Consider the following 8,076-nt stretch of genomic DNA (forward strand, 5'->3'; position numbering starts at 1 on the left):
CCCTTGTGGTCTTGTATCAATGTATTTACATTAGTTAAAATTCCATATGAAATTATGTTTTAGTACCTGTGTCTTTTCTTTTACCTGAATCTCAATAATTTATGTAAATAGTTCATATTATAATATCTTAATTGGCCACCATCTTGTTTTAACTTTTGTCCTTCTAACTTTATGCAAATTATGGTCTCTAATAAGTCAATGATCTGAATGTAAAAAGATTTTTGACATCAATAATGATTTTTTCCTGTTTTTTTAAAAAAAATAATCAGTGCCATCATTTGTGATGCGATTTGGTACTCAATATGTCCAGTACATTCTGATTCCCTTCAGGACAAAAGTACTCATGATATACAGAGGGGAGATTTCAATGTAATCCACATCTTTGGCACCTGTTATTATCTGTTTTCTCTCTCACACATATGAGTGTGTGTGTGTGTGTTTGCGTGTGCATCTGATGGACATCTTTATATAAGGATAGAGAAAGGTAGCCTTCAGGTCTTTAACCCTGCTACAATTGAATAAGCCCTTCATTTTATTCACATAGGAAAGAGAGAGTATCTGTGAATTAGGTAGATTTAATGACACAGCTAATTTTGGTTATATAGCTAATGGAAAGAAGTTGTTCCCAGCCAAATGATAGGCTAACAAAGAATTTTAGTATCTGCTCCAGTCCTCCTTTTTTCCAGAAGCACATCTTTGGGATCTCCCACATCTCAATCTTAGGGGATGTTGACATGTGTCATATCTTTGTTACATAATACACACACACACACACACACACACACACACACACACACATGCACACACACACACACCCCTTAACTATTGCTGCTGCCACCACTATAGTGTGGTCCTTTATTTCTACATAATTAAAAATAGCTTCCTAGCAGATTTTCCTATTTCTCCTCCTAATTAGAATATACCTCATAATAATTATACATCACACATATGTAATATGTCATTGCCACAATAAGATGGAAATCTGGACATGTTCTCCAATTTTTTGACATACCAAACATTTATTGTGTAAGAATTATGCACAAAATGTAAAACAATTGCAGCTGTCTTGAAGGTCCAAGACACCAAGAACCCTAATGAAATAACAACCTTGAATTAGAGAAAACTAATCTCTATTCTCTAATGAGCTCACTTGCTTACTCAGAACTCCTTTCTCAACCACTCTCACTTTCTCAACCACTACACTAGTGGTGGTTTTACACAACTGTACCCACAAGCTTGTGTTCTGGGATCATCAGTCTCTGCCACTGACCTCCTCTGTGTCCCTGCCATTACTTCACCATTGCTAGACAACAAACAACAGAACTAAATTCTGTCCTACTTCAAGACACCATACTCACCCTGTTGAAGGAGGTGGTGGCACAGGAAAGCTGAAGTAGTTGGAGTAGCAGCCTAGCAGAGTTCTGTGATACAGCAGTGTTTGGCTGGATAATTAAGATATAGAGAGAACTGGGGCTGGGTGTGTGTGTGTGTGTGTGTGTGTGCACATGAGTGCCAGTGTGCCTTTGTGGCCCTACACAGTTAGAAGGAAGGGAAAATGGCATTGAGCTGTGGCTAATTCTGTCCTACCTCCAGAAGTCTCTTGGGGCAGAGACTGAGGCTGAATGAGATAGCCCTCAGGTCCAGCTCTCAAAGAATCCACCTTTAAAGGAGAAAGGGTCAGAAAAGGAGCCACAGTGGAATATAAACACTGAAATTACCAAATATCTCAGGAGGAAGAAAAAGTAGTAAAAAACCATAAGACTGGGAAGATAAGGAAGATATTAATAACAGAAAATGTTTCCAGTTCAGCTAAGAGAGCACAAATGTCTCTGGATAAATATTGTGAGACAAAAGGGAATGAATCAATGTCATAATAAAAAAAAATAGCAAAACTACTCAGAACTTCTGAACACAAAAACTAAAATACTAATCAAAAGAAGCCATAGATCATGAAGTGTGGGGGTGGGGTGGGATGGAAACAGAAGAATCTGGGGGACCGGAAGAAATATCTTAAAAAATAAAGAAAAGTAAATTTGAATAATGTCAGATTATTTCATACCCACTTGAAAACACAAAAAGGAATGGAATGGTATGATTCCAAAAAATGAAGTCATTCTAGATACAATCTGTAGTGACATACCCTTCATTTTCATTAATGAAAAAGAAGATAGACATTTTTTCTTAAAACTATCTTTTATTTTAAAAAATTAATTTATTTTTAATTTTCAACATTCACTTCCACAAGATTTTGAGTTCCAAATCTTCTCCCTATTTCGCCCCTCCTCCACCCCAAGATGGCATGCATTCTGAATTCCTCTTCCCCCAATCTGCTTTCTCTTCTATTATTCCCCCCCCCTTATCCTGTCCCCTTCCCCTTCTATTTTGCTGTAGGGCAGGATAGCGTTCTATACCCCATCGTCTGTGTATCTTATTTCCCAGTTGTATGTAAAAAAAATTTTTAACATTCATTTTTTAAACTTTGAGTTCCAAATTCTCTCCTACCCTCCCTCCCCACCCTCACCAAAAAGGCAAGCAATTCAATATAGGTTATACATGTGTAGTCATGCAAAACATTCCATAACAGTCATGTTGTGAAAGACTAACTCCCTCTATCTTATACTGTTCTCTCATTTATTCCGTTCTCTCCTTTGATCCTTTCTCTCCTCAGAAGTGTTTGCTTCTGATTACCCCTTTCTCCGATCTACCTTCCCTTCTATCATCACCCCCTCATTCCCTTCCACCCTATTTTCCTGTAGAGTAAGACATTTCCATGCTCAATTGAGTGAGTGTGTATTACACCAAATCCAATGAGAGTAAGATTCATTCATTCATTCTCACCTCCCCCCTGTTCTCCTCCATTGTAAAAGCTTTTTCTTGCCTTTTTTATGTGAGAGAATTTACCCCATGCTACCTCTCCCTTTCCCCTCCTGTCAGTACAATTCTGTCTTACCTCTTAATTTTATTTTTTACATATCATCCTTTCAAATTCAACTTACCCTGTGCCCTCTGTATGTATGTGTGTGTGTGTGTATATGTGTGTGTGTGTGTATGTATGTATACATACATATATATGTATATATGTATGTATGTATACATACATATATATATGTATATATATATATATATGTATACGTATATTCCCTCTAACTATGCTAATACTGAGAAAGATCTCATGAGTTACAAATATCATCTTTCTACATAAGAATGTAAACATTTGCTTTAATAAGTCCCTTATGATTTCTCTTTCCTGTTTAACTTTTCATGCTTCTCTTGAATCTTGTATTTGAAAGTCAAATTTTCTATTCAGCTCCAGTCTTTTCATTTAGAATGTTTGAAAGTCCTCTATTTCATTGAATGTCAATTTTTCCCCCTGAAAGATTATACTCAGTTTTGCTGAGTAGGTGAATCTTGGTTTTAATCCTAGCTCCTTTGACCTCTGGAATGTTATATTAGAAGCCCTACAATCCTTTAATTTAGAAGCTACTAAATCTTATGTTATCCTGATTGTGTTTCCACAATACTTGAATTGTTTCTTTCGGGCTGCTTGCAATATTTTCTTCTTAACCTGGGAAGGCTAGAATTTGGCTATAATATTCCTGGCAATTTTCATTTTGGGATCTCTTTCAGAAGGTGATTGGTGGATTCTCTCCATTTCAATTTTACTTTCTGGTTCTAGAATGTCAGGGCAGTTTTCCTTGATAATTTCTTGAAAGATGATGTCTAGGTTCTTTTTTTAATCATGGCTTTCATGTAGTCCAATAATTTTTAAATTATCTCTCCTGGATCTATTTTCCAGGTCAGTTGTTTTTCCAATGGAACATTTTGCTTTCTCTTCTATTTTTTTTCCCATTGTTTTGGTTTGTTTTATAATTTCTTGATTTCTCAAAGAGTCAGTAACTTCTATTTGCTCCATTTCTAATTTTTAAGGATTTATTTTCTTTAGTGAGCTTTTGGACCTCTTTTTCCATTTGGCCAATTCTGCTTTTTAAGGCATTCTTCTCCTCATTGGCTTTTTGGACCTCTTTTGCCATTTGGGTTAGTCTATCTTTTTAAGGTGTTATTTTCTTCAGTATTTTTTGGGGTCTCCTTTAGCAAGCTATTGACTTGTTTTTCATGATTTTCTCATTTCTGTTCCCATTTTTTCCTTTACTTGTCTTACTTGCTTTTCAAAATCCTTTTTGAGCTCTTACATGTCCCAGAACCAATTCGTATTTTTCTTGGAGGCTTTGGATGTAGGAGCTTTGCCTTTGTTGTCTTCTGGTGGTGTTTTTTTAATCTTCTTTGTCACCAAAGTAAGAGTCTATAGTCTGAGGTTTTTTTTTTACACCATTTGCTTATGTTCCAAGCCAATGACTTGACTTTCAATCTCTTTGTTAGGGTAGGGCTGTGCTTCCAGGGTGGAGGTTCTACTGTCCCAAGCTTCAGGGGTTTGTGAAGCTATTTTCAGAGGTACTTCTAGGGACCTGTACATTTTCAGTTCTTCCAAGGTGGTATGATCAAAAGAGAGGTTTTTACTCCTTTCCTGGTCTGTTCTCTGTTCTATGAGCGACCACAAGCACTCTTTTCTGCATTGCAACTGTGAGGAGGATTTCTTTTTCACTGCTGCCAGATGCTCTGCCACCCCAGTACTCCACCCAGGACTTTGACCCAGATCCAAGCACAGACAAAGCAAGAGAATCCTACTTAAGAACCAGCAAAGAAATACCTGCAATCCCCCTCTGATCAGCCACTTGATATCCCCACTGTCTCTGAGCTGAGAGCTCCAGAAACGGCCACCACCATTTGCACCCTGGGGATGTGCCAGGGCTGGGACCAAACGTTGCTCTTCAGTCACCTAAGTCCAACAAACCTTTCCCATTGATCTTCTAAGTTGTCTTTGGTATTTGTGGTAGAAAAGTCTGGATACCACCACAGCTGCCCAGTGATTCAGTCCCCTGAGGCCTGCTATGTGTTTGCTAGGGTCCAGTCTTTCTTGGTGGAGCCCAAGCTGAACTGCGCTCCTCTCTCATCCTGGTGCAACTGACCCTTCCTGTAGACCTTCCAGGTTGTCTTGGGCTGGAAATTTGTTTCACTCTGTCTTTTTGTAGGTTCTACTGCTCTAGAATTTGTTTAGAGTCATTTTTACAGGTATTTTGAGGGGTTCATGGGAAAGCTCAAGCAAGTCACTGCTTTTAGTCTGCCATCTTTGTTTGAAGATAGACATTTTTTAAAAAGACATATGAATCATTCCTTCCAAGGAAACCATAGTTGAGCAGATGATTTAATTTGCAAATTCCTCAGATAAGAGAAACACAAGAAAAGTAAACAAATATAACTACCAAGGAAGGCACAAATAATGAAATAAAATATACTCCCCACCCCAGGTTGAAGGGAGAAAGTAAAAGAGAAAAATACTCATGAAGTTAAAAAAAAAGAACAACAAAATAACAACAAAGGAGCCTTTTAGAGATTTTTTTTCCTAAGAAATATATAAGGAAGCCAAAGTCAACTCAACACTTAAAAAGAAGTGATGGTGGAGGAATGGCCAGAAACACAAAGGCTAATCCTCACAGCAATCTCACATACAGATGATTCAATGGAGTTTTGTTGTTTTTTTTGTTTGTTTGTTTTGGAAGAAGAATAAAATGAAGAATTGGAATGTGTACGTAACAGGAGAAAGGAAAGAAAGAAGATAGATGTAATGTTCTCTAATCAAGTTAATGGTGAAGAATAAAGAAAAAATAACTATAGTAATTTCTTATGAGGAGGAAGAGATTACAGGAAAATGGGTTAGGTGGGAAAGAGAGAGACTGAATCAAAGTTGTGGAAAAAGGAGCAAAACCCTGATTCATTGTTAGGAGGGGTACCACTGAGGGACAAATGCTCAGGCAGGAGAATGAATTGATATAGTGAGATAAGGATTTAAGAAAGATATAAATGTAAGGAATTTGGTGCTTAGAAAGAGTACAACCTCTTAGAGAGTGTTGGACCTCAATAGATTATATTCTGGCTCAGGAGAAAAAAAAATCAGAGCTCCAAGAGGTAATTGACATGCAGAAGGATAGGAGGGCTTGAAGCAATAGAGGACATTTCACTGCAAATGGGAAACAACTATCATGGGGTAGACTGGGGTTAGTAAATGACTGCATGATCTCTGACACAGGAAAATTTCTGCCATAAGGCAATACTTCTATCTCCTCTATCTCTTCTAGGACTAAATACTTTTAAGAGTAAAGAGCAACATTGGAGGAGGAGACAAGATTTACAAGAACAGAATAGAAGATTCAGAAGAGAGAATCCATAATAGATACCTTAGAAGTATTAATTCCATGAGAAACACAGATACAAAGAATAAAATAACAAAAAAGAATTAAAATTTGGAATTGGCAAAAATGGAAGAGAAGGCACACTGGTAAACAAATATTTCTGCAGAAAATATTAACAGAAGTCTAAGACAAGAAGAGAAAAGTGAGTTTTACTTAATCCCTTAAAGAAAAAAGAAAGGAAAAATTATATGAGTGGAAGAAAGTGGAAGTGGAAGAAGGGAAAAAAAAGAATTAATAAATTAGCCAAAACTTCCAACTAGAGAAAGAGGTGACAAATGGGAAGGAGCAAGGTTTGACCCAGAGAAGGAAGAAAGTCTGTATACATAGGGTTTTGCTTTAAAGTAGATTAATAAAAAATAACCAAAGAGACAAAGTGCTGTCTTTGAAGAGGAAGAAGTAAAACATCCTAATTGTGAAAAAATTAGAGACAAATGGAGGAAAAAATAAACCTGACTCTTATAACTTTAAATGTGACAGATTAAATAATCCAATAAAATAAAACAGTAACCATTCAGAAAAGAAAATCTGTTACTTAAATAAAAAATACTATAAAAGCAAAATCATTCACAGAATAAAAGTGAGGGATTAAAACAAAATCATGGGTCAGGTAAACTATCAAACAAAGCAAAAATAAAAATTCACACTATAGATATAAACAAGGAATTATGTCTAAAGGAAAGAACTGCAGACAATAAACCAATATCAATATTAAAATGTTATGCTCTGAAAGCCTTAGCATCTAAATTCATTAAGGGAAAAAAAATTATACTAAAAGAAGATATGGAGAACAAAACAACAATAACAGGAGATATAAATATGTTTCTCTGTTTTGGACAAATCTAACAGAAAGATAAAAAGTGGAAACAAAAATTGAACAAATTACTATAGAAATTAGAGCTAAAAATTATATCTTCTAATTGGGAATACTAAAGAATATATACAAATGAAAATTAAAACAACTCTGAAATATCCTCTCACACTTTTCAGACTGGCTAATACAACAACAACAAAAAAGGAAAATGATAAATGTTGGAGATGATGTGGGAAAATTGAAACACTAATGCACTGTTTTGGTGGATTTGTGAACTGATCCAACTATTCAGAAGAGCAATTTGGAGCTATGCACAAAGGGTTATAAAACTGTGTATAACCTTTGATAAAACAATACTGTTACTAGGTCTGTATTCCAAAGAGATCATAAAAAAGGGAAAAGGACACACATGTACAAAAATATTAAGAGCAGCTCTTTTTGTGGTGACAAAGAATTGGAACTTGAGGGGATGCCTATAAAGTGGGGAATGACTGAACAAGTTGTGATATATAAATGTAACAGAATACTATCATGCTATAAGAAGTGATGTGTAGGCAGATTTCAGAAAAAAAAAACCTGGAAAGACTTACATGGACTGATGCTGAGTGAAGTGAGTAGAACCAGGAGAACATTGCATGCAGTAACAGTAACATTGTGTGATGGCTGACTTTGATAGACTTAGTTCTTCTCAGCATTGCAAGGATCTAAGACAACTCCAAAAGACTCATGATGGAAATTGCTATGTGCATCCAGAGAAAGAACTATGGAGTCTGAATGCAGATTGACATATACTATTTTCTCTTTTTTCCTTTCTCATGTTTTTTGTCTTTTGCTCTGAATTTTTCACAACATGACTAATGTTGACACATGTTTAATACAATTGCATGTATATAGCCTATATTAGATTGCTTGCCATCTTGGGGAGGGGGTAGGGGGAAAGAGGGAAAAAATTTGGAATTC

Source organism: Phascolarctos cinereus, unplaced genomic scaffold (assembly GCF_003287225.1).
Source record: "Phascolarctos cinereus isolate Bilbo 61053 unplaced genomic scaffold, phaCin_HiC Scaffold_3;HRSCAF=262, whole genome shotgun sequence".
In the NCBI taxonomy this organism is placed as follows: domain Eukaryota; kingdom Metazoa; phylum Chordata; class Mammalia; order Diprotodontia; family Phascolarctidae; genus Phascolarctos; species Phascolarctos cinereus.